Source organism: Grampus griseus (genome assembly GCF_964374135.1).
Source record: "Grampus griseus genome assembly, chromosome: 12".
In the NCBI taxonomy this organism is placed as follows: Eukaryota; Metazoa; Chordata; class Mammalia; order Artiodactyla; family Delphinidae; genus Grampus; species Grampus griseus.
Genome location: NC_139006.1, coordinates 84,581,289 through 84,589,154, shown reverse-complemented (window position 1 = coordinate 84,589,154; position 7,866 = coordinate 84,581,289).

Here is a 7,866-nt window from a genome sequence, read left to right as displayed (position 1 = left end):
CTGGACAGAGATCAAACGCTTCATCAAACTCCACCTATGCGTCATGCGTGGGGCTTTCAGTACTTCAGGGAGCTCCAGGGGCCTCTGAGCTGACTGCGAGTAAACGCTTCGCTCAGGGGCCGCTCTTGCAGGGGGACCAGCAGAATCTCTCTGCATCTCCAGGACGTTTAGGGCGCTCAGGGCGCTAGGAGCACCGTTGCTGAGCCCAAACTCCTGGCAGGTCTAGGATGCAGGCTTGGACCGACCACCAGGCTTGGAAGGACGGGGCTGGCAAAGAGTGAAGACCCCAGAGTGGCCCTGCACGGACGACCCAGTGGCATGCACGGAGGAGGTCTGTGTCTGCAGGACGCAGGCTCCCTCGGGCTGGCATGCTTAGCAGGACCAGGCGGGACCTTGCAAAATCATGCCCCTTTTATCCCGTTTGCATCCACCAAGTTCTCTGCACTCACTCACAGCACCATAGCTTCTTACATGGGAAGAAAATGTCACAGCAGCAACAGCGCCTGACGTTGTTTCAGCACTAACTATGGGTCAGGCACTAAGTAAACACCTCACATGTGTTATGTCATCTAATCATCTCGATTCTCACAGGGATGGATGACTAACATGCACATAGCCCAGAGTTGCAGCCTAGGGTGTAGAAAGGCCAATAATTTGCCTGAATTCACGCAGCTTGTACACGATTGGGGTTGATGCCTGGGCCCTAGGCTGTCTGGCTCCAGGGCTTTCAGACTGAGCAGCAATCATTGCCAGATGCTGCTCCTGAGTTGATGGGGTTCGACCTTCTCATCAGAAAACAAAGGAATGACAGGCCCAAGTGTGACTGGCCCATGATCAAGGACTGAGAGCTCTACCGTGTGCGATGCTTGCCTTCCCAGGCTCAGTTGGCAGGAAGAAAACCAGGTGGTATGGATAACTGTAGCGATCGTACCATGTGATTTTGGTTCTGAGTCCTCTCCCATGGAATCTGGGCTTCTAGGGGCCTCCCCGTTCTCTTTGAAGGCTGGGACGTTCTCTTGCTGCTTCTGCCCATCACGGCCCCTCTCACCACTGCGTCTTCAGTTGCCTCCGGCCCTGCCCCTCTGTCCGGGATGGAGAGCACCGAGGACAGGACACAATTAGGCGTCGTGATCCAGGTACCAGGTCATTAAGATGGGACTGTGGTCACGGGAGCTCAGAGTGTAGGACAAAGCACATAGCCTGGAGCTGCAGCATACGGTTCCAGGGTTAAGAGCGGATCTCCCCAAGTGGTGTATTGAGGTGGGTGTGCCAGTTTGTCCTGCTGGGGTGGAGAAGCATCATCACTCCAAGCGGGTTTTGAAAGATACTGACAGATGGACAGTGGGAGTAGGACCACGGCCAGGGGCAGCTGTGCTGTGGTGAACACAGGGTACACGATGAGGCCCCTCTCCCAACATGACGGGCCCCCCACTCCCGGGCTCTGTTTGGAAGAGTCTGAGAGAAACGGGGGAGGGGATGCCCAGTGCAGGTGGAGTTCTGTCTAATTCTAGAGGAGATGCCTTCTTTGAAAGAACAATCGATTCCCTCCTACTTATTAGTGAGGGCATCCCAATCATTTAGAACAGGAGGCTTTAGCTACCACAGACAGCGGTGAAAGGGCAAGGAGGCAAAGCTATCTGTAAAGACCTGAAGCGTGGCTGGCCTGAGTGATGAGAGCTGCGGACACTCCAGAAGACAGGGGCGTGAAGCTAATGCAAGCAACTCCACCAAGAAAGGCTGTAGCCTGGAAAACAAATTACAGTGCTCTGCTTTCCATAATAAAGTAACTTATGCAGCCTCTTGGAGGGAAAAGGGCCACATTCTCTTCTTTAATAGCATAAGAATGCGCAACTTTAAAAGTAGAGTCATCTGGGTCATCGGGGGTATTCACAACCCAGTTTGCTGAGGGCAGGGGTGTGCCCCTTGTTTGCTTGGTTCCGCTGGCATCTGGGAGCAGGCGGTGGGGACAGCAGGGCTCAGGCCGGACTGGGGCATGAGCACTTCCAGCAGCCTCTGTAAAGCGCATCCTCAGGCCAGCGTCTGTAGCACACCTGGTGACCCCACTGCTCTGCTCCCTCTGGGGTGGAGCCTGCGGGGCTCACTGCCCCCGCCCTGCCTGCCCTCCAGCACCCAGGAGAGATGGCCTTGATAAATCCTGACGTGACAACAGCCAGCTGCAGAACAGTTGGTATATTACAATCCAATTTTTTTTTTAAAGTTGAAATATAATTGGCATATAACATTGTGTAAGTTTAAGGTATACAACATGTTGATAATATAATATATATGATTCAACATATAATATATATTATATTATGATTACCACCATCATGTTAGCTAACAATTCTATTATGTTACATAATTACCATTTCTTTTTTGTGGCAGGAACAATTAAGATCTAATCTCTTAGCATACATTTCAATTTTTGTTAAAGAATAAAAAGCACCTCTGTGTGCATGTGTGTATATACGAATATTTGAGAATATATGTATATACAAATATATGTATTTAGAACTCTAAAAGTATACACACAAAACTACTAATTGTGATTATCTCTTAGAGAGGGTGGGAAGGATAGATATTCACTTCTTAAATTATATCCTTCTGCATTATTTCTGATTTTTTGGTAATAATCATGTTTGGTAATTAAAAATTCATAACAAATACATATTTTAAAAGTCAAGGCTTTCAAAGTTTTCCAAGAGTCAGTTTTCAAAGTTTCCCAGGGAAACTTATTTTAAACTGTTAAATTTAATAAGATTATGGGCCAAGGCCTTAGAAAAAAATACAAGTCTATAAAAATCAAGGTTATTTTTGTTCGGATCCTTAGTACGGAACTGTTCTGTGAGTTGGGAAGCAAAGCAACTCTGCTCTTACACTCAAAATACGTGCTACCTATCGAATAACATAAGGGGTACATGGATATTTCTTTTCATGGAAGGGGCTTGGTTTCATATTTTCTGAAACTTAGAATTTATATTTATGAATACGATCCTACATAAACACAGCGTCTATGATAGGCTATGCTCGTAGTTTGAGAGAAAACTGCATTATTTGAATGGACTGTTCATTCTTGAAATGCTTTCAAATTCAAGGCACTATTTACTCAACTATGTTGACCGGATGGAATTTGACTTTACTTCTGATATTGCCTTCTTTTGTTTTGCAGTTTTCTGAAGTAATTAACCTATTCTATTTTGGGGGGACAAGTAGACTATATACCTAAATATAAGTAGGGATAAAAGACGTGCCTTTCAAATCCCTCTCTCTCCACAAGGATGTGGCAAGTTTCTGATTGCTGCTACAACATAATTGATCAAGGACATTGGCGTTGTGAAGCCTTTTCTTAAAATCTTCAAGATACGGGGAGAATAAAACAGACATGGCAGACAAAGAAAGCAGGTTTGTAAAACTCTGAAGGTAATTCACCAAAAGTATATTTGGGGCCTTTGATACCTTATTTTGCTTTGGTTTGGTTTTTGATTTTTCTGCTTAAGGATTCTTGAGAAAATGTATTTCCTTTCAAACCCAAAGGCTGTACCATAGTGATCTCTGAAACACTTTTTGGACAGAGGAGAGAGATGACTAAGCATATCTGTTTGGGTCCAGCATTAGCTGGTGTGCAGGAGTCTGCTGGAAATGAACACCAGCACATCTGCGTCTTGGCCATACCTTTGTCCTTGGATCCATCTTTGTGACTCTGTTTTCCAAAGCTTCCAGGGACTGGAACCTCCCCACAGGGGGACCATTATGGGAGGGGCTCACGGGAGGACAGGAAGCGCCACATGGTGACTTGGAAAGTTCACGGCAGGGTGGGTGAAGAGGCCAGCGGTGCAACTAATTTTCAGGCCCATCGGCAAGGGCCTCAGAAGACAGCTGCTCCTGCTGCCAATTCCCAGGGTCCACGTGGGCTCAGGATAAGTTCTAACGTGGGTTTTCCTGGGAACACGCAGGCCTGAGATCCCTGATGAAGTTGTCAACGCAGCCGTCTCCTCTCCAGCTTCGCTGAAGCTCCTCTTCAGCTGAGTCTGAAGATTAAAATGGGAGGCCCAGTTTCAGCTAATAAACAGCCAGAAGGTTTAGGCGCCTGTTCTAGGGAAATGGCTGGAATGTGTTAGATTAGGAGACAGAAGTTATTACCTTAGCTATCCATCGATCCATGGATCCATCCGTCATGTATCTATACCTATCATCTATCTATCTATCTATCTATCTATCTATCTATCTATCTATCTATCTATCTATGTACTGTATTTAAGATAGATAGTCTTTCCTTAAAAAATAGCTTGTACAGAAAGTAGAAATGACAGATCAGCACGGGAATTGGAAACCTTTCACAGTTGGGTGCCAAGTCCTCATAAACACACTGGTGGAGCCTTTCAGCCAACATGCTTGCAGAGCACTCATTGTTCCTGAGAGGAGAGATGAGAAGAGTCAGGGGAACAGGAGTGAGGTCCTCCCTGACCCTTCTCCCCATCTTGAAAGTTTCCTTTTAAAATGCAAACCCTCCGTGTATAAGTGAAAGAACAAATCACACTCCCTTTCAATTTCCCACTTCCCTCCCCTCTTCCCCAGCTGGAGAGGATGGCCCAGCCCCCTATGCCTTTGTAAGAAATGGGCTCATTTCTCCAGCCCGAGGAAGCATAATCTGAAAAGGTGCTGGGGGGATAGGGGGGTGAGCAAACACACTAAGACAAGATGCAGTAACGCACCCACCCCTCTGACGGCATCACGACCTTGAAAACTGTGGGGTTCTTAGGAGAATGTTTGCATTCCTCTGTTTGGATGTGATTCCGTTACTCCTCACTGAGGTTGAATTTGGGAGCGGGTGTGCACATGTTTGTGTGCGTGTGCATAGGTGTACATGTGTGTGTGTCCGTATGTTGTACCAGTTGGTACCAGCTTGATGTTTGGAAGGAAAGGATGAAGAGACCTGAGGGGGCCACTGCGGGAGCCCATGCCAGCTTAGCCTGTTCTTCCATCGATAACACCCTCAGGGCATATTCTGAAGGCAAACTCTAGCAAGGGGACAGGCAGCCCTGGGTTGAGGACGGGTTCTGTGCCCGGGGCAGCTTTGTGGCCTAGAGAAGGGGTGAGCCTGTGAAGGTCTTAGCCTGTTTTGGGTGCTCTTCCCCTTGGACCTATGGAGGTGATGCCATCTCATACTGTTAAAAATCTCCTTCTTTGGGACTTCCCTGGTGGCGCAGTGGTTAAGAATCCGCCTGCCAGTGCAGGGTACAGCGGTTTGAGCCCTGGTCCGGGAAGATCCCACATGCTGCGGAGCAACTAAGCCCGTGAGCCACAGCTACTGAGCCTGCGCTCTAGCACCCGCGAGCCACAACTACTGAAGCCCGCGCACCTAGAACCCGTGCTCTGCAACAAGAGAAGCCACCGCAATGAGAAGCCTGCACACCGCAACCAAGAGTAGCCCCCGCTCGCCACAACTAGAGAAAGTGTAGCAATGAAGACCCAAAGCAGCAAAAAACCCACAAACCCCCCCAAAAACTCCTTTTTCCACCGTGTAATTCCCTTTAGTTGTTGTTCTAAACCCTTCAGGAGAATCTTCCTCAACTTCACAGGAGGTGGTATGCAGAATGGGGGCTGGGCAGAGAGGCAGGGGAGCAGGCCAGCATCTCCCTCTGCTTTGCCTGGGAGAGGAGCATGTGATGTCCCCAAGTCTAGGAAGGGAGTCCTGGGGAGAAAGCTGAGGGGGGAGGGGTGCTCACAGAGGAGCAGCTGCAGAAGGACCTGGGGGCGCCCCTAGAGGAATAACTGAACTTCACACCTAGAGTGGAAACAATCGAAACCTTTTTGGTCCAATAAGAAAGGACCCCCACAAGTCAATTAGCGACTGTAAATAACTTATAATTGCTGAGTAAATTGCTGACATGGCCGGCAAAGTCGTCCATTTGACATCACAGGGAGGAAAAGAGATGTCCACACACAGCTGGCAGAACAAGTCATGAAGGGACTCTTGCCAAACGGACCTAATTTCTGGATGTGATAACAAGCTTAGTGGATAATGGGAGTGCAGTGAACTAGACTATCTTTCTGCTTCTTTTGAGCATTTGTGGCCTCTCCATAAACCTATCTCAGGGAAAACCAGCTAGTTTTATATCCATTGATTGCATGGATTTATTGGCTCTTATTTTTTTCCCAGTGAAATCATACACCAAGTAATCATTAATAGCTCAATGCCAAGTCAGGAGGAAGTATTGATCTGAAGAAAGCACTTTTCTCAATTGCTCCCAGGTTTCGAAATTGAAATTGACGTTAAGCTTTCTGATTCCTTGGAAGAAATAAATGGGAATCAATAAAAGAAGACTCAGTGAGACCTAAACAAAGAAATTGGTTGGGAAAAGAAAAACTAAAAAAGTAAATGAAAAATGGTGGAGACAGACATTTGAGCAGGAAAAGAGAAGCATGCCATAGAGAAAGACCAACACTCGTATGAGACCCTTTCTGGATGCCTAATGTAAAATGATTGGAGTTTATCCCTCATTCCTAAGGGGGATGGCCAAGTATCTACCAGTCATACATGGGTGCTTTGCCATGCATGCCAGCTCTACCCTGAAGGCTTCCTGACCAAGTTCACTAACTCATGGGTGGAACTCATCTCTGTTAATAACCCAGCACGGGTAAGGTGCTTCCTCCTCTCTCAAAAGGAGGATGCCTAGAATCTATTATGGCAAAATTCAGGGATAAGAGAAAGTAGATTGGAGTTTTCCTTGGGCCTGTGAAGGAATTCTGCTGGTCCCGCATGTTTCTAAGGTAAATGATTTGGGAGCACTGAGGCAGGAGGAGGCCTGCCACACAGTCCTGATGGGTCCCCGGACTCCTTGCTAGCTCAACTAATCCCCATTCAACCATCTTCCTAAAACCCACTAATCTCATCATTTTTCGGCTTTAAAATCTGCATTGCCTCTAGAAAAAGTCCAGGTGCCAGCTGGGATAACATGGGTTAGTATGAGCTGCGGGAGCTAGTCTGCATTGAACTGAGTCATGCTAGCTCTACACCAAGCCATGACATCCAAAAAAAAAAAGACTTTATTTCTTGGAGCAGTTTTAGGTTCACAGTAAAACTGAGCAGAAAGTACAGAGAGTTCCCATATACCCCCTGTCCCACAAAAGCACAGACTCTGCCACTATCAACCCCCCCACCACCAGAGTGGTGCTTTTGTTATAACTGATGAACCAGCATCCACTTATCATTATAACCAAAGTCCACGGTTTATATTAGGGTTCACTTTATGGGTGTTGCCAAATGTACAAGGACACGTATCCACTATCACAGAATCATACAGAGTAGTTTCACTGCCCTAAAGATCCTCTGTGCTCCACCTATTCACGAAGGAAGAAGGGGAGAAGGGGAAGAATCTGGAGGGGGATGCAGGAAAGAGCCATAAGGTTGATGGGTGGATTGCAGTCAGGGCTGGACTGGAAGATGGTCAAAGAATAAAAGGATGGGTTGGGTTTCCTCATCCTTGAAAGGAGAAATCAGACACAGTGGTCAACCCCTTTAGGGGGCCTTTTCAGATTGGTGGGTGAGAGGATGGGATGCCCCCGTGTGGATTAAAGGGCGGGGATTTGTATGTGTTAATTCACTTTTATATTCCGAGTTCCTGGCACGTAACAGGTGCTCAATAAACACCTTGGATGAATAATCCAGACAAACTAAAGAATAGGGAACTTAGCTGAGCGAGATGAACAGTTTCCATGCCGCGCCCATTACCAGCCTCTGGAACTGATGGTGAAATCCTGCCTCAGGAGGCAATCAAGTCTCTGGAGGGTGTGACTGAACACGCATTTCCTGAGTGCCAGAAGTGTGGGGTGTTCAGCGTGACTAAACGGTTTCTTAAGTATTAT